At 37.0% G+C, this 24,803-nt stretch overlaps 1 protein-coding gene across 2 annotated transcripts in view; it reads right to left on the minus strand.

Moving 5' to 3' along the window:
• Positions 1-23,019, minus strand: part of SYT1 (synaptotagmin 1) — a 432,690-nt gene extending 409,671 nt beyond the window's left edge. For both annotated transcript variants that reach the window (XM_036252912.1, XM_036252913.1), the window contains exon 1: positions 22,899-23,019. The gene's annotated coding sequence lies outside the window, so the exon portion shown is untranslated. The remainder of the gene's footprint in view (positions 1-22,898) is intronic.
• Between the last annotated feature and the right edge of the window lie 1,784 nt (positions 23,020-24,803).

The following is a 24,803-nucleotide window of genomic DNA, read 5'->3' on the forward strand; positions in this document are numbered from 1 at the left end:
AGTAAGTTTAGTTCAGAAACTTCAGGCAGGTGTTTGACTCTAAAAGTGCATGATGTTACACAGTCAAAGACATCTTTCTTTCTAGACCAAAGAATGTCACGGTCAATGTAAATTAAGACTGAACCCAAATAACAGCACAGTTCATTCAAACAGCCGGTAATTTGGGAATTGGTTACATGTGTAGGGCTTTTCTTACTTTATTTCTTTCTTTCTTTCTGGTGAACCTCAGCAGCGACTGCAGAAATTGTGCCCAGGGTCAAAGGCATGACTGGGTAAAGGCGATTGGGCAAAATCCTCTATTAGTCTTTCCCAGCCTAATCTACTTTGGAGAATCAATAGATGTAGATATTTAATAGAAATTAATCTCCTTCTGTTATTCAGTCTTACAATGCTTCATTCTAATACTGATTACACTGATGCTCCAAGATACGCTGTAAAAAATGCTGCAGTAATACAATTTCTTTGCTGCTAGAAACGAAAGCCCTTGGGATGGCTCCTGCTTACATAGCTGCTTCAGGTGATTACATCTCTACACAGATGTTAATTACTCTCAGGCAAGCTGCCCGAATCGTCAGGTGAGTAGAATAATCTTGCAGTGGTACCAAAGGGTGACTGAAGCGCCATTAATGCTACTGTTTCTCACCCTTGTTGAGATTTGAACTCCACTTTGATGAATTTAGGGCAAGTGGCAAAAATTTTATAAATGATAGCCAGCTAATCACCAAAATGGGTTACTGTAGCAGACAAAGACATTAGTTTTTAGCATATCCCAAAGTTGGGGCCTGGCTTCAAGGAGGCCAAAGACACACAGCTGTACCTGGGAATTCTTGTTTAAACTTCCATCCATGGTTCCCAGACTTCACTATGTACAAAAGGGCCCATGGGAGAGTTGAAACACTGAATGCCTGGGCTTCAGTGGGGACCCATTAAATCAGAATCTCAGGAACGGAATACAAGTGTTAGTATTTCTACTCCACAGGAGATTCCCATGTGAAGCCAAGGCTGAGAATCAACCCTGCCTGTCGTACTCAGTCTCAGGTCTGGTGAGCGTGGGTGCCACAGTTGCAAGTGGAACAGTCAGTCTGAAAACACAAAATGAAGGCTCCGTGAAGAAAACGAAAGCCCTGCAGCACTGGCTATTGATGGCTGAAAGCATTAGTTTAAAAAATATCAACCACAGAACAAAGGACTCCCTCCAAACCAAACCAAACAATAGCAATGCAACTTCTCAAGTCTATGGGAAGGAGCTAGAAATAGCAGCAGAAAGGTGATTCAGTGGTTATCTCATGAAAGGGCAAACTGCTTAGACATCTACTCATCAGTCTTTCCTCAAAAATGAGGAAACTATACCATATAAACAACTGGGTTATCTTACAGATCGTACCTGGTGGAATTAAAATGTTAGAGACTCAGTTTGGAGCCTCACCACTGCTTCAAGACACAGGGAGACTTACAAGAGATCATCAATGTTAAGGCTCGGGATCAATACCCGGGAAGGACTAAATTACACTGGCAGGTTCATTGTAGAGAGCATCTACTCCAGAGGAAGTATATAAAGGGACAATATAGGAAGACATTTGATCATGGCAATACCAAACGGAGGCAATATTTAAGGAAAAAAACACACACATTTTAATAGGTTATTAAGTTTGGTGTCACTTTTAAGTGAAAAGAAGCATTTAACTTTCTTTGTTTTGCTACCAGCCTACTGTCCATCAGGAAAAAAAAATATATTACATGATTCTTACAAGTCTGTCAGCTTTCTCTTTGTCTTTACCATATGCCTGGTGCTCTGCACGAAGGAGGAACTAAAGAAGTATTTGTTAAATCCAAGAATAAAGAAAAGCATGAGAGCACATTCAATCCTGGCTGAACTCAGGTAGTCTGGATATTTAAAAGGAGCTGTATATTGGATATAGAATATTGTCTCAGTTCTTCAAAAGTCATAATAAATTGAACTATATGAAATTGACATCTTGATAGGTCAAAAGGAATCCAATAGCAATTTCATATGGTTCGACATATATGCTTTTTAAATTTTGTTTGCTTCTTTTTTTGAAAAAAATTGCTTTATAATAAGTAAACATATTCTGTTTAGTTTGAAAGCTTTTCTTTTTAGAAGCTGGATGTTATGGATGTGCAACTGCTCTTCGAAAACAAAAGTGGGGTCCCTGTGGAATAGCTGAGGTTCTGACTGGGTCTCCGCCTCGGGAAGAACTGTGTAAGCAGCATTACAGGACCTAATGCCAAGGCTTCAACTATTCAAGGAGGGTGGATTTGACGCATCAACCTGATTTCATCAAGAATGTGGAAAATGAAGATTCTGAAGGGAAACTACCAAACTTACAGAAAATAAAAATGCAGGCATTTGAACCGTACTGTACTTCCTTGCAGTATTATGCCCCAAAGATTATGCAGCTCAGTCAATATTTTGAGCACATCTGCTTGTTCTGATAAGGAATATGTTTTTGCTACGATTATGTGCCCTTTCACAGATTGGGGTTCAGGATAATTGAAACCTGACAGTTTCATAATCTGTTGTAGAAAATAGAGAAATATAATATAGGCTTAAGTCATTAGATAGAGAGCTAACAGAATGGATGAGCTGTGGGCTAATGCACAATGATTTTATTTGCATAAAGTAGCCATCTTGTCACTTATAAAAAATGTCAGAGAACAAACCTCCAAATGCGTAGAGGAAATGAACAGAGAATTCTCTTTGCAGTTGTCTTAGCATATGAATTTTGAGGAAACATGCTTAAAAACAGTTAGTTCTTAAATAAACCAAATATGGATGCACTATTTGCTTTCTTCCCATGAACGTCCAACTGAATGGACATTACGAATCCCTATATAACACTTGTACATGAACATAAAGTAACTCAGCAACTTTACTCAACGTAATAACAACAGTAAGAAATATATTTTATAGCACAACTAAATATACACAGTGAAAATATATAACACACCTCTACATTTTTAGGACTATTGCAACTGTTAACCCTTTTCTGTTTTAAAGTATTAAATAACATGAAAATCACTGGTGTTCATCATTTGCTTTGCATGAGCCCAGATCAAAATGCTTGAAGAAAGTTTATTTTTGCAACGTAAGTACAGTTTTTATGCTTGAGATATTTCTACATGCAATGTATACGGGAACGCCCAGCTTGATGTCTCCTACTTTTGTAGCAGTGCATGGTGAACACTCGAGAGTATGTGTGTAAGTGTCTGTATTTTTAAAAAAATATATAAGAAACTGTCCTTTTTGTTCCATGTCACTAAGTGATATTCCATATGTATGGTTATTCTACTAATAATGGGCCTTGTAAATCTTTTGACCATTCACGAATAATAATAAATATGTGCTACTGGCATGGTTAAAAAGAAAGGTTTTACAAAGCAATATAATCCTCACTGCATTTGACATATATTTTTTATTTCATTCTATTCTATTCCACTTAAAAATGCTAGTCACAAACTACTAGTTTGATTACATAACCCACTAGTAGGTAACTACCCACTATTTAACAAGTACTATTTTTAGTTATATCTTAACAGAACCTCATGCCACTGATAAATTAAAGCCAAAATAGTTTGGAAAACCTTATCTACCTTCACTTTTTGTCTTTGAGAAGACCTTGGGAGGTCCCTTTTAAATTATTGCATATAAATGACAATGTGCTGGAGAGGTCAGTCACCTTGCAGAGTCACACAAAGGTAGATGATAGAGACAGGATTCAGGTCCATGCATAACAGCTTTTAAAACTCTTGAACATTCTGTTCTCCCAAGGTGACTTCCAGGTGGTTTTGTTGTTTGTGGTGCTCAGGGCATAGGTCAAGAAGGAGCTATCGCTTTTGTTTCCCTGTGAATGAGTCTCCCTGACTACCAACTTGACTTTCAGCTGTGGAAAGTCAATGGTGTGAGCAACAATGATTTTGGTCAACAGCCTGATCCCCAACTTGCCCAGAGCCTCCAGTCTCCATTCTGCGGCCCCAAAATAGAGGTTCCAGGAAATAATGGTTCTTCATGCAATTACCCTCAGTACAAAATTATCAGCTTTTTTCTCAAACAGCAATTCACACAAATCAGACATAGAACCAAATTATCTTGGCACAAACATACTTATCCACAAAACAATTCAGAATGATTTTATAAAATCTATAAATAGAGTCAATACTTATACAAAATTCTCAATTTTATAAATAGCGTTAAAATGATGAGCTCAAGAAAACTTGTTAATTTAAAAAAGAGTTCATAGAAAGGGCAAAGCTGAATGTCTCAGTTTTTCTAATCACATTTGAAAATCAAAATTATTCCTCTAGATTTTTTTTTGAATAAAAATATCTGATTTACAGTTTTGAATTAATGATGAAAAAATCTTTTACATAAAATAATTTCATATGACTAATTCTTTCCTTCTCTTAATTACAAATCAAATTTTAGCTTTCATGTGTAAAATCCAAAGGAAACAAAATTAATTATCTTGAGGCCTACAATTTTTAAGTGTCTTGATCAATTACTTGCATTGTTTTGGGCATTGACTATAGGGAAAATACTCAATTACACATTTTCCAAGCTGGGGGGGGGGCGGATTACAAGGTTAATATAGCATACAAAAAAATTGGTGTTGGATATGTTAATTTCAGTAAGATGTAAGTTTCCCTTATTTTAGAAGGCCCTTACAAATTAAAATTCTGCCAGGGTCAGGCAAGAACTACATAACACCTTAGAATTTCTTTAATATTTTGTTTTCTCTCAAATATCCCTTTAATTTTTATAATATTGAAGATATATCCAAATGGAGTAAATGGAGTTAAAAACAGAACAGGGTAAAGAGGAAAATCTCCCCTACTTTTGACATCATTTCTGTTTATAAATTGTTAGGGAAGAAAGAATGGTGATGTTCTGACGTAATAAAAAGTAATAAACTACAAAGGGCCACGATCATGAAATTATTGTACTTTAAATATTAAAAAAAAAGCTTCCCATAAGACCACTTTAGATTGTTTTGTTTCAACAATTTATTCCTTCATGTATGTATCAAAGAAGTACTGTCTCTTGCCCTTGGTGTTTGCCTTTGACGCCAGATAGACGGACTTGCAGCATGCTTACCTACCCCCCAACACTGATACAGAAGCTGAATAGATGCTTGACTAACTAGTGCATGTGGTTTTTACTTTATATTTTCCTTCCTTATTACATTTTCAGAATCAAAAGCAGATAAGCTCTCACACCAGCCCACTGTTATCAATATCAAGGACACACACACACAAAGGATATGTGAACAAAAATGAAACCTGACATGTCAATAGGAGACAGGCTATTATAGGAAAGTACCAGATAATTGAATTTAAGAAAGAACCTAAATTTTGGACTTCTCACAATACAGTGTGATATGGTAGACACAGTAAGAATTTGTACTTAAAACATATGCAGCTATGAACTCTCATTGTTTTCGCTACAATAGAGCAAAGAAAACAATGTAGCTGAGTGGAGGAACAGTATAAACAAAGACAGCCATGATTTCTATGCCAGTGGGCTCAGCTTAGTTTTGAGAATCAGAAAAAATTGCAATAATGGGAGAGTTGTGGCAAATATATTTTATCACATTGCTTATTTACTTATCTTCCCATCAGACATTATGACCTTTTTGAGGATAGAGGCCTCTCTCTGTCTTTTATTTGCTTCTGCGGCAGTACTGAGCACATGGGAGATTCTCAGTAAACAAATAAACATTAATATCTACTAACCCTCCTCAGAAATTGCTGAGGAATGGACACATTCACAGGCCACCTAACACATTCCCACGCACAAGCTCACATTCAAATACTATGTCCCTTCTACTAAAGGTGCAAAAACTCAGCAACTTATTTTCTGGAATTTAGTTTCTTCTATTCTCCTATGAAATTTCTAAGTTCTCCTATTGTTTCTGATTGTCCTATTTCTGATTTTTTAATAGGTCTGTCTATCCACTCCCCCACCCCAACACAGGCTGATTTAAACTCTGTTTCTTACTGATTTAATTAAGTTTGCAGCACAGCCCCAGCATCGTGTGTTTACTTCTCTCTCGGAAATCTTTCTCTCTCCAGATCTCATTTTTCCCAGGCTCTGGACACTTCCCATCCCCCTTTCTGGGTATGTCATCCCGCATTCTACATGCAGTCTTCAGCTAGACTTTGAAACACTCAAATGTATTGATCACATATTTTTTCCTCTGAAAAACTCTAGTAACTAATTCAGTCCCAGTCACTCAGCATTTGCATCTCAAAAAACTTAATCATGGCTTCCTTAAAAGGGTCAATAGGCAAATGATATATTCTATAATTGCAATTACTTTGAATAATGGTATTGGAATTAGTAGATACAAAACAATATTTTGTAGGCAGTCAAACTGAGGAGTCAATTAGGGTAATCCTTGTAATATTAGCTACATTTCCTGTCCATATCCCAACTTATATCCTTTAGACCCATAAGCCTTATTTTTTATTAAGAAAAATATTTTTATTTGTATTTAGGTTCATAGGCAAATGATTAACTTCAAAGTTATGAAAACAGAGTATAAAACTGTAGGCCATTGTCATATCATTCTATTTCTAAAGTAAGAGACAGCGGAAGGCATAGGTTAAAAGCCTCCAAGTATAAAAATCTATGTGCACATGAAATCATTATAAGCATCTGAATAAGCCTCATGACTGGGTTGGCTTGCGTCTGAAGCAGAAAATGTGGATGACAAAGGAAAAAGTTCCCTAAAGTAAAGGAGGACAGTTAAGTCTGAAATGATGATATAGAAATTATTTCTACATGTAATTTACTTTCCCAATAAGAAAAAAATTCAACAAATGTTATTTTAAAAAGTTGCTTACCAGGAATCACATAATTTAAGTACTGTATATATTCTGAAAGATAATAAAGACCAGTTACTTTCAATGTCTCCTTATTTACGGAAAAATAAATATTAACTATCTACTATAGAGCACATACTGTCGTAGGTGCTGGGAGCCCGTGGAGAAGAAAACAGAAGTCCATGAGCTAACTGATAGTGGGAAAGACACAATGCATAGGTCTGAGCAAAAATACGTACAGTTTTTAGTCAGTGATAACTTCTTTGCATCAAAAGCAGTGACCAAGTATGTCTATAATGTAGGGTGACTTGATATGGGTGTAGCTTCTCCAAGTAAAGCGGTCAAGGTAAGCAGCTGTAAGAAATGGCTTTTTGTTTTTAATCCTCATCCGAGGACATTTTTCCATTTTTTGTTCAGATAGAGTGGGAAGGAGAGAATGGAAGAGAGAGAGAGAGAGAGAAAAACATTGACGTAAAAGGGATACATCGAGTGGCTGCCACCCGCACGACCAATCAAGGCTGGGGACAAACTGCAACCGAGGTACGCGCCCTTAGCGGGAACTGAACCCGGGTCTCTCTGGACCGCAGGCCGACGCTCTAGCCGCTGAGCCAAACCGGCCAGCGCTGTAAGAAAATGGCTTTTAAGTGAGACCTAAAGAAAGAGACCTAGCTGACCCTGTGAAGAACTAAGAGAAGAAAATGCCAGACAGAATGGAGAGCAAGGGTGAAAGCCATGAGGCATTTTGAAGATGAGAAAATTGTGGCTTATAAAGGTAAAATGGCAATTATACAGACCTGCTGAATTTAAGTTCAGTCAATTTGATTAAGATTATGATAGTCTAGGGGACTATCAAGGGAAGAGAGACAGAGAAGGAGAGAGAGAGAGAATCCTCTTTATTGGCAGCTTCAGACATCATTGGGGTATGATTTCCTTTCACTCCTAGAAGCAAGTAACTTGTAGGTGATATTCTAGACTAGGTGAATCTCTAGACTAGGTGAATATATATTTTTGTTCTTCCAGTGGCCATATAAAGTGGGTATTACAGAGAGACAATAAAGATATTTTGAGTGCACAATGAATACATTTTGGGGGTCGTTTTCCCGCCTTGATTTTAAATTCATCTATTAGCTAATGCCTCCTATAACAGACATGGATGGTCACCTTCCCAACATACCCTAGCTTTTTCATTAATGATATAATCTCAGCCGTAAGAAATGACTCATACTTGTCAAATTTAGATAATACCCTTTTCTTTTGCAAGGGATGGGATAAGGATGGGCATTTGGATGCTGCTTTGGACAAGAGCACATGGAAAAGTCTGTTAATAATCTTCTGGAAAGATTTTGTTCCCTGTGCAGGAGAGCTAACTTAGAAAAACAAAAACAAAAGCCGTTTTTTGCTACACACTCTCTCTTTCAGCTACTTCACTTTCTCTGTTGCCATGTGAGGACATGATGCTCACATGTCAGCACCAATACCGCCAATCTGGGTGATAGGCCAAGAGACACACAGAGGCTGACTCACGTTTTCTATATCAATTATCTGTCAAATTAATCCTGGTACTCTGTAAAGTTAGACATTAAGTAAAGACATTTAATAAAGTGACATAATGAATGTCACTAATATTTAAGTAACTTTTAGTAAAGTGGGGTCCAGCCTCCTATATCTGCCTATTTGTCATCTCTTGGAAGTCCAATAAGAATCTAAACCTACTGTATAAAAAACAAAACTTGGTTTCTCCTCCTCTATTCCTGTTTGAATCTTCCCATCACAGTGAATGGCTTCACCAGGTTGTTCAAGGCAAAACCTAGGATACTTCTTGATTGATTTTTCTCACTTATTTCTCATGACTAAACTGTTGACAGGTCACACAAGTTCTACTTTCAAAATATGTCTCAAGTCTCTTGACTTTTCACCATCTTATAACCCCAAGTCTAATCAAAGCTACTAGTCTCTGATCACTTTCTCCCCTCATTGCTACAATAACTTCCTACTGGTCTCTCTGCCGTATTTTTTATTTTCTATTGACGAGAGAGAGAGAGAGAGAGAGAGAGAGAGAGAGAGAGAGAGAGAGAGAGAGAAAGAGAGAAACACCAGTGTGAGAGAGAAACATTAATTGGTTGCTTCCTGTACACACCCCACTGGGGATGGAACCCACAATCTGGGTATGTGCCCTGACCAGGAATTGAACCGATGAACTTTTCAGGTGCACTGGAAGATGCTCCAACCAACTGAATCACACCAGCCAGGGCTACACTTCTGACACCTAAATATATCTTGTCCACAGAAACTAGAATGAATTTTTGTAACAATCGTTTGATGGCATTTCCCCTATTGAAAATCCTCCAGTGACTTTCCAATATACTGCGTAGAAAACCTAAGCTCCTCACCATTTTTCTCAAGGCCCTATATGCTTTGTTTTCCACCTAATTCTTCAATTTTATCTCCAGGCACTTCGCTTTTCTCACTCCTAGTTTTGTGTCTGTTGTTCTACCTCCTCTTTTCCAGGAGACATTGTCAAGATCCTCGCCTACACATCCTTTAGGGTTTTACATAAATTCACCCCCCCAACAGAGCCATCGCTGAACAACCTATGTAAATGTCACCCCCATGCACACATTAAATTCTCATTTCCTTCTTTACTAAGATGCTATATATTTTACAGGTGTATATTCTTTATTGTCTCTTTCCTCAGTAAAATATAAATTCCAGAAGAACATGAATTTGGCCTATGTTTCTCACTGCTATATTCCCCAGTACCAGGTATAAAGTCTGACACGTTCGTTATACATGTTCAAGAAATATTTGTTGAATGATTTAATTAATATGTGACTGACTAAATGAGGGATGATAACAAGTCTGACCTCCTGACCACAAAGAATACTGCTCAAAGCAGTGCATGTAGGTTGACAAAGCCAACAGTTGATGGAAGGCAGAACGTCCTTCCACAGCATCATCACCTTTCTCACTTGGTGTGGTAGCGTGTGGGCTGCCTCTGGCTGAGGATTTTTGCTTCTATGTTATTGAGACCTACTGATCTGTAGTTTTCTTGAAAAGTCTTTGTTGAGTTTTGGTATTTGGGTAATTCTGGGCTCATAAAATCAGTTAGAGAGTATTTCTTCGGCTTCTATCTTCTGGAAGAGATTGTAAAGGGTAACAGAGACAGGTCCTGTATAGTTTTGTGTGTTCTAGTAAGGACCTTATATGCTTGTCTCAAAAGGATGTAAGTAAATGATATAACAAGAGGTGAGTAGAACAGTAAACCCACACTCTTTGATCCAGCCTGAAGCTTTATTGTTTCTGTTTTATTTTTAAATAATCTTGGAAGAGTTTAATGTAATATTCTGGGCATAACCTATAAAGGCCTTTACTGAACATGTGACCTCATGAGTCTGTCCCTTTTTGTGACAGATAATATCTTTCTGTCTGGAAAAAAAATACTATGTAGATAGAGGCCTATTTCATTTGAAAATACAAAGTCATTAAAAGAAACGTCTCAGAAGGGCTACCTCCACATTTTCACTGGTCATAATAACCCAACGTCTTCCCAGTATTTGTTGAGTAATGCTTTCTGGTGTATAACTTGGCACCAAAGACACTTCCAAAAAATGTGTTAACAAAATATTTTGTACAACAGCAGTGTTTCTGAAATCCAAGGTGAGCACAGTGAAGGGCAACATTCATTTGGATATAAGTTTCAGTGTATGAGCTTTTTTATTTAAAAAAAAAAAAGAGGTTTTGTTATTTCGTGGTCATGCTTCATAAAATGTTAGTATTTTTCAATTCTGCATTGTGGCTACATTTTAATAAGAAATATCAAAAACATTGTGGCAGTTTTCCACCTATATTCAGAGACTGACAATACTGATGGCATTTTGGAAAGAAAAAATATATGTATCTAATCCTTCATGTGTATATGAAAAACCACTCATCACAGTCCAAAATCCTATTACAGAGAGACATATAAACAGATATATATTCTGTTTCACGAACTGAAGTTCAGTGTCCATGTGGAAAATGGATAATTTATATTCCACAAGCTAAAAAATATTTTCAGGACATGAATGAAAAGGTTTCTTTAATGTGGAAGAATACTTTTTCTCTTGTTAGAAGAAATCTGTATTTCTCTCTCTACATATAGGAATTTTAAGTATAGGGAACCAAATAACCTTTACTCTATAGATATAATTGTTAATATATAGCTTTCATTTTCTGAATAATAAATAATAGGCAATGGCAATTTTCATTCATTGCATTAGGTTAGCTAAAACTTGGCAAAAATTGTAACCATGAAAGAAATTATTATTTTTTTATTAAATAAAGAAGAAAAACTAGCAATTAAAAACATTTTAAAAAAAACACAATAGATATATTTAAACTGTTATATGTTCTAAGGTATCAGAGATCTAAAATAAATAGTACATTAGACTACATGGAGGGACCTGGAGAGTATTATGCTAAGCGAGATAAGCCAATCAGAGAAAGACAAATACCGCATGATCTCACATATTTGTGGAATATAATGAACAAAATAAACTGATAAACAAAATAGGCCCAGAGACTTAGAAAGAAATATGGTTCAGACTGACAGACCTCAGAGGAGGGGGTCGGGGGGATGGATGAGATAAAACAAAGAACTTATATGCATGAATGTATAACCAATGGACATAGACAACAATGCTGGAGGCGGGGTAGGTGGCAGGATAGGGAAGAGGTTGTCTAGGGGAGGAAAAAGGAGAAACATTTGTAACAAAAATAAATTAATAAAAATTGAAAAAACCTAAATAATATATTAGAGATATACAGAAAGAAACTGTAAATAATGATCGAAAGCAATATAAATTCAACTTAATGATGAACACAAAGATTCATTTTTATAAGGTCAGGTATATGCACATAAATCATCTTTCCTATTCACCAGAGACATTTCTTTCAGTAGAAAACACAAACTTAGATTTTTGGTTTGAATGCTTTTGCCTATATAGAAAGAAACTGGTAGGAAGACATCATCCTGTGTGTCCACAACATAGTGGAATCAGAGGAGACCAGGTAACATTGGATACTATATTGCATCAAAAGCAGGCAAAATTGAATACAATTTTTAAAGTTGTAGATAATTTTTCTCCCTTTTGTTTTCTTTTCATTTTCCTCCCTCCTCTAAAGTGCTTTTATAAAGAAAAGGGCAAGTGTGTTGGTAAATAAAAAGAGATTCATGTAAATTTTCTAACTACAGAGAATTTTTATTGGATGAATACTTTTTGAAATTATCTCTGCTGTTGATTTCAGTAGATTTTACAAAGAGATCATTTTGCACCCAAAATAAACTTCTAAGTACCGTTTCAATCCTTATCTACAAATACAAGGTGTGGCAAAAGTAGGCTTACAGTTGTTCACATGGGAAATAAGACAAAAAATAAGAATAGAAGAATAAATTGTTTCACCTACTCACTATTCTTTTATCATTATTCTGCTTCTATTCTTCTATTCTTATTTATTGTCTTTTTCCCATAGGAACACCTGTAAACCTACTTTTGCCCCACCCTGTATGTGAGAGAAAATATTTTTAAAAATGTATTTCTCCATCTTCTGGTGGAATGCTATTAAACATTTCCACAAAAAATAATTATCTTTTAAAAACCTTTCAAGAATAGATTTCAACTTTCTCTTCTGCAGAAGATTAGGTCATCTTATTCATCACTCCCATCATTCTTTTCTATAACTTAAATGTTTCTCTCTTTTTGACCCTTGATTTACAATGTTTCCTGTAATTGCATGTATTTACTTCAAATGCACATTTGGCATTTCATTTTTTCTCATTTTAACATCTCAAAATTTCTTCAATTTTTTCTTACAAGGTTATATCACAAACCTTAAATAAATGTGGTTTTATTTCTCTATCTTTTTTTTTTTTTCCAAATCTTTATTGTTGGATGTAAAATGTATTACAGATGTTCCACATTTTTCCCCCATTGACCCCCTCCTCCCCACTCCCGCCCCCCTCCCACCTTTTCCCACACTAGTTGTCTGTGTCCATTGGTTATGCATATAAGTTCTTTGGTTTATTTCTTCCCACCCCCCCAACCCCTTTCCCTTTGAGGTTTGTCAGTCTAGCAATGAATCTGTGCTTCTTAATCCCTTCACCTTTTTCACCCATTCCCCCAACCCCCCTCCCAACTGGCAACCAACAAAATGTTCTCTGTATCTATGAGAATGTTTCTGTTCTTCGTGTTCATTTTGTTTGTAGATTCCATTGTTGATAGATATGTATTCATTGCCATTTTGTTTGTTCATACATTTTATCTTTTTCTTCAAAAAGACCCTTCATCATTTCATATAATAACGGTTTGGTAGTGATGAACTCCTTTAACTTTTTCTTGTCTGGGAAAGTTTTTATATGTCCATCGATTCTAAATGACAGCTTTGCAGGATAGAGTAATATTGGTTGTAGGTTCTTGGTTTTCATCACTCTGAATATTTCTTGCCACTCCCTTCTGGCCCGCAAAGTTTCTTTTGAGAAATCAGCTGACAGCCTAATGGGAACTCCCTTGTAGGTAACTAGCTGCCTTTCTCTTGCTGCTTTTAAGATTCTCTCTTTGTCTTGAACCTTTTGCATTTTGATGATGATGTGTCTTGGTGTGGGCCTCTTGGGGTTCATCTTGTGTGGGACTCTCTGTGCTTCCTGGACTTGTATGTCTGTTTCCTTCACCAAGTTAGGAAAGTTTTCTGCCATTATTTTTCAAACAGGTTTTCGATTTCTTGTTCTCTCTCTTCTCCTTCGGGCACTCCCAAGATGCGAATGTTGGCACGCTTGAAGTTGTCCCAGAGGCTCCTTACACTATCCTCATTTTTTTGGATTCTTTTTTCTTTTTGCTGTTCTGATTGGGGATTTTTTGCTTCCCTATATTCCAAATCGATGGTTTGCTCCTTGGATTTACATACTCTATTATTGAAGCTGTGTAAACTATTCTTTATTTCAGTTAATGCCTCCATCAATCCTAACTGTGTATTCATGATTTCTAACTGGTCCTTTTTTATGCTCTTGAGGCCCTCCCTAAGTTCACTGAGGTTCTCACTAAGTTCATCGAGCATCCTTATAAGCAGTATTTTGAACTCAGTATCTGTTAGGTTACTTATCTCCATTTCGCTTAGTTCTTTTCTTGGGGTTTTGTTCTGGTCTTTCATTTGGGACCTGTTTCTTTGTCTCCTCATTTTGGCTGCCTCCCTGTGTTTATTTCAGTGTATTACTTAATGAGAGGTATGGGGCTCGCTGAGACCCGATGCTGCTTGTTTGAAAGAATTTAGGAAAAACCTGAAGCAGGATCCAAGACCGGCCAATCCTAAGGTTAAGCAACTGGCAACAGCTTGGGTGGGCTTGACAGTTGTGTGGGGCGGGGCGGGGCCTCAGGGAGTCAGCAGGGCGGGGCTACCAGTGTGAGCCAGGTTGCTGGAGTCCCAGATATGGCTTCTGTCTGCCGCCCCCGGGAAGGGCTCACCAAAGGAACAAAGGCCTCTGACAGCACGTTGTCCCCGAGAAAACCCCCTCTCCAGCCCTCGCTCCAGTGCCAAACAGCTCAGTTCTTCCCTGTATGTCTCTGGCGCCCCTGGAGCTGCCTCCCCTCCAAGCTTAGAGGGAGAGAGTCCGATTAGTCCGTGCGCGGGCCCTTTAAGGAGCTGCCTGGGGCTTCAGCCGCGTCAGCTTCCCTGAGCCTCAGATCCCGCTGGTTTTTCCAGCCAGGAGTTATGGGGACTTCTCTTCCTGGCACTGGAACCCTGAGCGGGGCACCTGGTGTGGGACGGGGACCCCTCAGTCCTCAGGAAGGACCTTGGCAGCCACAGGAGCCTCCTGATTTTTATCAGCCACACGTGGGTGTGGGACCAGCCCGTCGCGCCACCGTGCTGCCTCCGCCACCCCTTGCGCAGCCGCCCCTCCTACCAGTCTGGATGTAGCTGCTTTTTTTTTTAAATCCGTAGTTGTATGACTTCCATTCAGCTTGATTTCAGGCGGTTTTGGATGATGGTTGTTCTGTAGTTTAGTTGTAACTTTGATATGGTTGTGGGAGGACGCGATACCGCGTTTACCTACGCTGCCATCTTGACCGGAAGTCCCTCTATCTTTTTTTTAATTCTTGATATACTTTTTACAATCATGAACCTAAATTTGAACTCAGATTCCTAATAAAGTAATCATACCCAGAATTACTCTTGAATAATTATTCAAATGCCTTATAATAATGCTTGTTTTTAACATTAGTATATTGCAAACTCATCAGCTATTGTGAATCAAAAATTCCATCTAATTATTTAATTATTTGGTAGGAAATTTTAATTCACCTTTATATAGTGTTTTTTCCATGATGTTTTAATAATTTTTCTATTAAATTCCACCCTCTATTGTTTTCTAATTTATGATTATCTTAGTCAATACAAATTAGCTTCAAGAATTAAACAGAATGGTAACAATGTAATGGTCGCATGACATTGTGTTCCCTACGATGCTCTGAAATTTTAATTATCTTGGTAAATTCTGTCCAGGACATAAGAAAACATCGTAAGTATATGAAAGGTTATAACTTATTTTGTGAATGTTATAATTTAAGAGGTAGAAAAATTACTTATGCAAAGTTCTTTGTCTTAGTAATTGATCTGTCTTCAGCAGCTCTTAAGCTTCTGTCCTGTGTACAGTCACAGTCTTGCTACACCACACACTCATTGGTAGGTCTGTCCCTATATTAGTGTTCTCTAGTGCCCTCTGCTCTTCATAGAATCATTGTTCAGTATGGAGAAGTTGTTAATGATCATAAGCTGTCAGGCAAGAACTTAGTCCAATTATCCCAACAACATTTTCCTGTATCTTTAGCTATTTTCTATTTATTAAGCATGCAGGGCACAAAGATAATATAAAGGTTTAGCCACTAAATTATTTATATGTTGCACATTCTTCCAGAATATTTCAGCAAGATAGGCATTTACACATGGCACACATCTAAATGTCTGGATGTGCATTCTGAAACGCAATCGTCTACATCTGCCGATGGTTCGAGAGCTAGAAGGATTATCGTAGGAAAACATAAATATTTCATATTAGAAGCTGCTGCTAAAAAGGATGACAAGGTTACCACATACAAAACTTACAAAACTGAAGAAGTAAATGGTATGGACAGTACACAGTTTCTCTTTCAGGCCACTTTATTCACTGGCAAAAGGGTACCTCTCTGACGCCTTTAAAATTTCAAACATTTGATATACAAAAATGTGTCAGCAATAAATTTAGTCTTTAACAATACTCTATTGATGGTAATGTCTTTTTAGTTTAGTGATTCCTAGAATAACCAAGTTTTCGAGGCTGAAAAACATTTACAACCAGGGTTTCACCAAAGGGTACAGACTGCATATTTGTTACTCAGAATTATTTATGAGCACTGAACTTCTGTAGTCATTTTCTAGAAAAAACAAAAAAACAAAAACAAAACGCATTTATTTTACTCTCATTCTTGAAAAAGTAGTTTATATAAGAATGGAACTTGAGTTTGCTAGTTATTTTGGCTTCGACACCTGGAATTATTTTTTTCCACTTGTCATCTTGTCAATTTTAGGTGATAAAATATGACCCTTTTCCTTGTTTCTTTATACAAGGACAAGTCTGTTTTCTCTGATTTTTCAGATTGTTGCATTGTTTATGGAGTTCTGTGGCTTTTTAACAATGCCTATATATCCCAGTTTGTTGTATTTGGCTGGTTTGTGGCTGGGAATGATTCTCTATATGGTGCTCACATCTTTCTTCAAACATGGAAATTTCTGAGCTATTATCTTTTAATTCCTTCCATCTGGAATTCTTAGTAGACGTTTGGTGCAATTCTCATTTTATTCTTCCGGCTCTTAAATGTTTTATGTTTAACACCCTGTGATCATTCTAAAAAGTTTCTACAGATATCATTCAGAACTCCATTAATATTCTCTAAGGCCGTTTCTCTTTTCCTCTTAGAAGTTTTCATTAAAATTTTAAAATTTGTATACTGTATTTTTCCTTGCTGAGATTATTATTTGGTTCTTTTTCAAATCTGTTGATTTGTTTTCATAGTGTCCTATTGTTGGCTTTTATTTCTTCCTTTTTTCTTAATAATTAAAAGTGGTTAGTTTATGCTTTTTTCATATTATGAAGCTACCTCAAATTTTTAGGATTTCAATTCTCCTGCTTGTGCTGCTTTCTTGTTCTTTCTTGTGTTGGATAATTCTCATGCAGAATTTTATCATTATTTAATTGAAAACTCATTTTCAGGTTTTGATGGTTTGTTGTTGCTTCAAGGGTCCTGGGTGCCCTGACGAAGACATGTTTCTGTAAGAGTGGTAAGTTTCCATAAATTATATTTGGGGGATTCATGCACTTTGAATAATATACATTTAAGCTCCACACTGGTATGTGCCAAGGTCTAACATTTTTATTTATTATGGTAGAGCTATTTTTTCTCCCCAGTTCATCTAGATTTCTAGGAGGACAAATTATAGTCATTTCCCTGGATCAGTGGGTCCAATTTTCTTGCTGTTTCATCAAGGAGGAAGCAGCTTATCCAGGGTCTTGAATTTATGTAAGCTTTTCATTGCAGATCTCTAACCTGATTGGACCCAAGCCCTTTACCATGAGAGACTTAATAAGAGACTGGCCTTTCTCTGTGTAGTCATGACATCCACTCTGAGTCTTTCTCTGCTGCCTTTGAGGATTTTCAATTTGTATTTGTTGCTGGTCTTTACGTTTAGAAATATTTATAATAATATATTTATAATAATATTACTATATATAATAGTATATCCACACATATACAAATGGCAGGTGGCTGAGTGTCTCATCTCAGTCCACCAGAATTGTTGATATGAAAAAATTTAGTAATCAGTGATTGATCTAGATGCAATAAGTTCCGACTGTTTCAAGTAGTTCAATGTGAATTTTACAACGTTAGAAAAAGAGTAGCTTTCCAGAGTTCATTACTACAGCAACATAAATAATTTTGTCCCACAACATATCCCTTTGTTGCAGAATTACTGGGTTTTTGAAAATGTGCTTTCATCTATTTTATCCACTTCCTACTTTGGCTCTGTTTCTTCATAGAATGATATCCAGTTCTCTTCCCATGTTCCTCTGAACCTTATTATTCTCCAGGGCATACATGTTCAAGGTATGTTTTGCTACAAATAACTTAAGGGGTAAACGTATGGCAAATGAAGAATCTTTTAAATGCCCAACAATTGGCAAAAAAAAAAAAAAAATACATTCAAATAAAAAACATAAATCAACAATAACTAAACTGTTAACCAATACTAAATAAACTTCTAGTTGCTATGTATTGTTTATCATCTGTTTTGTGCTTTATAGCCAGTATCTTTTATGAAATAATTTCCTTCCTGTTATCACAATGCTTGTTCTTTTTATCTTGACTAGATACACACAAACTCTATTGAATTTAGAAGTGGCTAATCCAACTTAATCCATATTAAAGTTACTTTGACAGACAGGCAGTGCAACAGAGCAAAAAATTTATTCTGATGTGTCCCAGAATAGGGCGTCCAGTCACTGGAAAATAAAATTTAACAAAAAAATCTCAGGATCAGAAAAGATGTCTTTGAGGCCTGGGTTGTGGGTATTTGATTCTGTAATGGCCACTGTGTAACCCTCCCCACCACCCCCACCCCATTACTTAGGCCTATCTATATAGATTACATTTCTCAGGCAAGTCAGCTTTATCTAATATGTAAATTTATGCATACCTTGTCCTTTCCATTTAAGAAGATGGAAAGCCTTAAAAAAGTTAAAATAAGTAGATCAGATTGATTTTAGTGTGTGGTTGACAACAGTAATAATGAGATTAAAATGAGCAGTAGAATCACTGAGTACATAAAATTTGGAGGAGAAAAGGTAGAGAAGAATGTGGTTAGAGTTCTTAGATGACCAGTATTTTAGTGGTTTAAACATTTATGTATTTGTTCCTTGTTAACAGTTTGCCTTTCCACTAAAATGAAGTCTTCTTGAGAGCAGGAGTCTGCACAGAGGGTTTGGAAGAGAGACTGTCATAGAAGGTGCTTAATAAAGTACTGTTGCATACATAAATGTGTGAAACCAGGCTTCCTGATGAACAAGATGTGTTGGGCCAAGGGAAAGGAGGAAACAAAGACACTGAGTGGAAACCTAACTGTATGGAACATCAAATTTATATGGGAAGATATCTGGTGATATAGCAATGGTCAGGCAATTTTGAAGTATCACTTCAAATAGATAGGGGAGCAAAAGCATTTGGGAAATTCACACAAGTCAAGTGGTGATACCATTGTAGTCTTACTAAGCCCAGGATTTCATAGTTTTTAAAATCTGAAAAATTATTTTGAGATAACTCAATAGAGCATTGATCATTCCTGTCCTAAGACTTTCATTTGAATGCTGTCAACACTCCATCTTATCCTTTGTTCTTTTTCTTTTTTTATTGTTGAAACTATTAAAGATGTCCCCCTTTTTTTCACCCATTGACCCCCACCACCTGCTCCCAGCCCTCTCCTGCTTTCCCCACCTAATGTCTGTGTCCATTGGTTATGTATACATGCATATAAGTTCTTTGGTTTATCTCTTCCCACCCCACCGCCCCATCCTTCTGAGATTTGTTTTTTGAGATTGGAATGTTTTTTACATTTAAAAACCCCCTTAACAACTTTCTTCAAAAAAACAAACAAACAAACAAAAAAAACACAACCCTCAATCCTCACCCCTACCCCCAGTGCAATAGTGCAATTTCCAGGGTAAAGAGGGATTTTGGGAAATTACAAAATGACTGTTGTAAATAGTAATAGAGATTTTGGAAATTTTTTATTCTATTTTACTGGAAATTAGATTTGATAAAGAATTATGGGCACTTCTTCCAGTATGACACCCAAACTCCTGTTGTTTATACTGCATATTGGTCTATTGGTGTGGCTTACATCAAATCAAGATATGCTATATATTATTGGCCCTCATTTTTAAATTATTAATTTTTCTTTGAATGGAGAATTTTAGATTGAGGAAATAGTTGTTTGCTTTTCCACTTGTAACACCTGTTCTTTGCGTTAAGTAGGACTATGGGGTGGGGGGCACTCTACTTAGGGCTGCTATACCTCCTTGAAATCCAAAGGCTAGAGGAGGAGGAATAAGACAGATGTGTCCTTATTTGGGTCTCACTCCCTGAGTTAGTCACACTCCTGTTCTTCCATCCCCAGCCACAGATGCTGCCTGTTCTCTCAAACCATCCAAATTTAATGAACGAAAATAAAGAGAAATGGTAAATGGAAAACACTACAATTCAAATAGGACAAACTGTTCTTTGTGGTTTAATTTCTGCAGTAAATGTAACAAACTTAGCATAGTGCCTAATACAGTAGGTGTTCAATAAATATGTATTAAATTAAAGGAACAACTGTATGGGTAAATGCAGCAATTTGGTAAGTTTGATATGCTGAAATCCTGTATGCTAAACTTTTAAAAATATACAGAGTATAGAATTCTTTTGAAAATGAGGTTGGTGGGTTGAGTAACACAGAAAAGGTGAAAACTACAAGACTCGGCAGTTCTCTGTCTTCACACCATTCCCTGATGCTCCCTGAATTAACGTTCATGCTCATTGTCTCTGTTTGAACATTTCCTCCATTCATATGCTTTCTCAATGGATGTGTGACTACTATGTGTATCCACGAATTTTATAATCATCGAATATACCTGTTCCCCAGAGTTAGGAACATAACCATTAATGAGCATCTTCTCTACTTAAACAGCTAGTTTAATACAGCATGGCTACCCCTAAGCGAGACCACTTTGTCCCTCACACTCTAGCTATTTAAGAAGTGGTGCTTCTTACATATATCTAATGTGGAAAGAATGACTTAGAAAGCTTTGTAAAACTAAAGATTCAAATGTGAAAACAGAGCTGAATTGCACAAACTATGTATGTAATGCCTTTTACTATAATAGAGATAATTTATATTATTTGGCGACTTCAGGAGACTTTTAAATTAATAGGCATTCATATCCTTGACATCCTTACAGTGAATTTTTTATTTCAAAATATTTAACATGAGAGCAAAAATAAAATGAACATTCTAAAATCATTTGTACAGTCCTGACAGATAAAAATATGTAGGAAAAGAATCCAAATCTAACTTAATGTAATTTTAATATTTGTAGATTTGATATCAATTACATGTCAATAATTTTATGTTTTCCTCTCAGCTGTATCCTTGCTCTCATAGTATAGAGCACTGGTTCTTAAACTCTGAAGTACTTTGGAATCACCTGGTATACATACTTAAAATGCTGGTTCTGGAGCCCACTCCCAAAGATTCTGATTAAATAAGACTGGCATGATGCCCAGAAATAAATATTTGTGTAGGTTTACTTCAGGCTACATTGAGATATTTCTTAATATATCTGCAGAATAGAAGAAATTGTTCCTAGAAGCCATCAACGTAGAAGAGGACAATGTGGACGTGTGTGACAAGCTGTAAGAGCCAGGCTGCCTGAGCGTCAGCACACACCCTTCATCAGGAACGGCCCGAAAGAACCACCAGCACTGTGACAAGGATTTCTTAGGAAACGAAAGCACTTTTGATTTAGATTATATACATTTTCAGACCACTCTGTTTACTTTAATACTCCGTGTAAAAAAATGATGAAAATTAGAAAAATCATGTTTCAACAATAACAACTGTGATTCTGTTCTGTTGTAACATATTGCGCAAGAAATCGTAGAAAATTCTAGTATTGAAATAGTTCATTCTCAAAAGGTGAAGAACTTGCAATATACCATAAGCCTACTGGACAGATTGATTTAATAAGTTGGTGAGTGCATAGGAGTACAGTTGGTTTACTTCCAAATGATTTTAGTGTTGGAGACTGACTGGAGCCAACTTCCTCAGGAAAAAAACCTAAGATGCAGATAGTGAAATACAGTCTTCCAGATAGTCTCACACTATAACATTGTTTCTCCTGTATACAATGAGATAGTGTGAAAGGCAATTCTTTAGAAATTCAAAATGTCAGTAACACTTGACTCCGAATAATGATCACTGAGATAATTGAATGACCTCCGATTTACTTGATAGAATAGTGTTTATGTCTAGTGCAAGTATGTTAGAAATGACTGAGGCCAAAGAAGCAATTTGATTGGTTAATGAAGAGTCTAAGAATGATAACTGATTTGATGGAATTCATTATTTAAGGCATTCAAGCAGATACGTTACAACCCCAATTATGTGCTCTAACATATGTAATAGTCACAATGTGATATATGTACTTCATTGTTGAATTAAGCATATATGAGAGTAAGACATAGTATGGTACAAAGAAACATCAGCCTGAGACAAATTCTGCCTCCACTCCCACTCCCGGCCCCAGATATCATCTGTACAACAGGGCTCAAAAGCACAGAGGCAGATGCCATGGCATATTCTTTTAGAACGCAAGGCTGCTCAGGATCACTCACAGATAATGAACCATGACAACTTTGGATGTGCGGAAGTATAGAATGAAAGTAGGAGAAAGCAAACATGTTCTATAAATGACCAGTGCCCCATTAACTAAACTAGCACGTCAAGGGCATTCATACTAGTAATAACTGCAAAAGATATTTACTTTAATGCCATAAAACCATTTTTTTTATCCTCACCCGAGGACATTTTTGCATATATCTTCAGATAGAGCGGGAGGGAGAGAGGGAGGAAGAGAGAGAGAGAAACATTGATGTGAGAGAGACACATCGAGTAGTTGCCACCCACATGACCCCAACTGGAGCCGGGGACAAACTGCAACCGAGGTACGTGCCCTTAGTGGGAACTGAACCCGGGACGCTCTTGTCCACGGGCCGACGCTCTAACTGCTGAGCCAAACGGGCCAGGGCAAAAAACCATTTTTTAAAGTAAGAGATACAAACCTCTAATCTATGTATAAATGCTCCCCCACTCTGCCACATTTCAAAAAAATATGTATAAGGATGAGAGATGGGGAATGGTCCTCAACAAATATCAAAGTTTCTGTTTTTTCCAAATACCTTAATCAGACAGGTGCAGCTCACTTTTCAGGAATGAAGGAAGCAATAGCCAAATGAACAGTCTTCCAATCTGAGTCCAGGCGGTTGTCACTCAAGTTCTTGCTAGTTCTCGTTTTCCTGCTTTCCCTGGAGAGGGAATACGAGAAATAATCCATCACAACGCTGGCCTGCAACTCTGCACTTGCTTTTACTACTAACGGAGCATAGAGAGCTCTGCTTATTTATGCAGCCCATTCATTATTCACATCCTGCTCTAGCTTCCTTAATTCCTGGTTGTGCTGGGTGCTCCAGGCTAAGAATCAATATGTGCGAATAATGCTGACATAAAGAAAAATCTAGAAGAATAAATGTCTCAAAAAATCGAGTTTTTCACATTTCTTTTGACATATCCTGTTCGATGGCATTGGTCTGCAGAGGAGAAACAGCAAGTGCTGCCACAGAAGGCTCCCAGTGGAATTACCACCAGGGGGAATTATCTCTAAGCAATTCACACTTTGTTTTGCTAACAAGACTCCTTGTTAGGATACTGAAGTGCTATGCTTCTCTGGCAATGTTCTCCTACCTTTTAGAATTATTGAAAAGCAAACTGAGTCTTCTTTGACTTGTGAATCTCTTTATAAACAACAGCAGTGCCACAGTGCTGATAAAAAGGAAAGGTGTTGCTATGTATTGACCTAGGCAGGACACTGAAATATGGTGCATACAAAAGCACCTGACATTGCAGGGGCTCTATCAAATTTTTTCTTAGCTCCCTTCCTTCCTTGCTTCTTCTGTCCTTTCCTCCTCTGTCCCTCTCTCCTCTCTTTTCCATTCTTTCTCTCCTCCTTCCTTTCATTCTGTTTTCTTACTGTACTGCTTATTGCATTTATCTACTCTTGGATATAGAACCTACTTTCTCATTTTTGAGCTTTCTAAAACAATGACTTTAGAATATGAAGTCTCAGAACTCCAAGGACAGTGGCATCATTCTTTCACAAGTGTAGAAACAGAAGAGGGAGCTTTATGTTATCAGCCAAATCTTGTCAGCCCAATTAGGAATGGAGGCTCTGCATATTTCAGTGGCTCTTACACTAATCAGACCATTCCGCTCCTTACCGTTTCAGTTTCAATTCTCCAGAGGAAGATAATGTAGCAACACCCTGTTATTTGAGGATTCAAGCCTTCCTACTACAAGATAAAGGCACACACAATCCCCTGCTGCTTTCTCTATATTCTGAACAGAATTTTATACTTTCTCTGCTGCTATTTGTCAACTAATGGACCAGAATCCTTAAGGCATAAATCCCCGTAGGAAAACCTGAAGGTTGACTAGGTTTGGGAAAACCCTAGTTGTTAGTTTAAAGAAATAGGTGCTGCATATAAAAGCATTGTTCCCCAGTGGCTTCTGAGCTCCATTCTGCCTGGCTGATATAGACAAAGGATGGATGACTTCAGTTCAGGCTGTTTCCATTATACGTACTTATTTATTATCTATGATTCAGTCAATAAACATTAATTGAGTGTCTATATGGACCTTTTTTCTTTCTTTCTTTTTCTTTTTTTTTGGCCAGATCTTGGGAATAAAAAAGGGAAAGATAGTTTCTTGCCTCTGAAAAAAGAGTCAGGGAGACAGAAATAGAAATAAAATAGGGTATTGCTACAAACTGGTAAGTGCCATATGGAGATTTAGGATTTGATAGGCACTGAAGAAGGATCCCTCCTCTATTCAAGAAGAATTCTAATTTCTCACTTCAAAAGAAGTAGAAAACGTCACTGACACTGTGTGTTTATGTGCGTTCGTGTGAGTGTGTGTGTGTGTATGTCGTTCAGAGTATTAGGCATGAGGTGATGAAACAATAAAGTCCTGCAATATTTAATGGTTTACACAATTGTGGCTTTTCACAATTGGATCTTTTTATCAACAAT

The sequence above is a fragment of the Molossus molossus genome, unplaced genomic scaffold (assembly GCF_014108415.1).
Source record: "Molossus molossus isolate mMolMol1 unplaced genomic scaffold, mMolMol1.p scaffold_m16_p_10, whole genome shotgun sequence".
Classification (NCBI taxonomy): domain Eukaryota; kingdom Metazoa; phylum Chordata; class Mammalia; order Chiroptera; family Molossidae; genus Molossus; species Molossus molossus.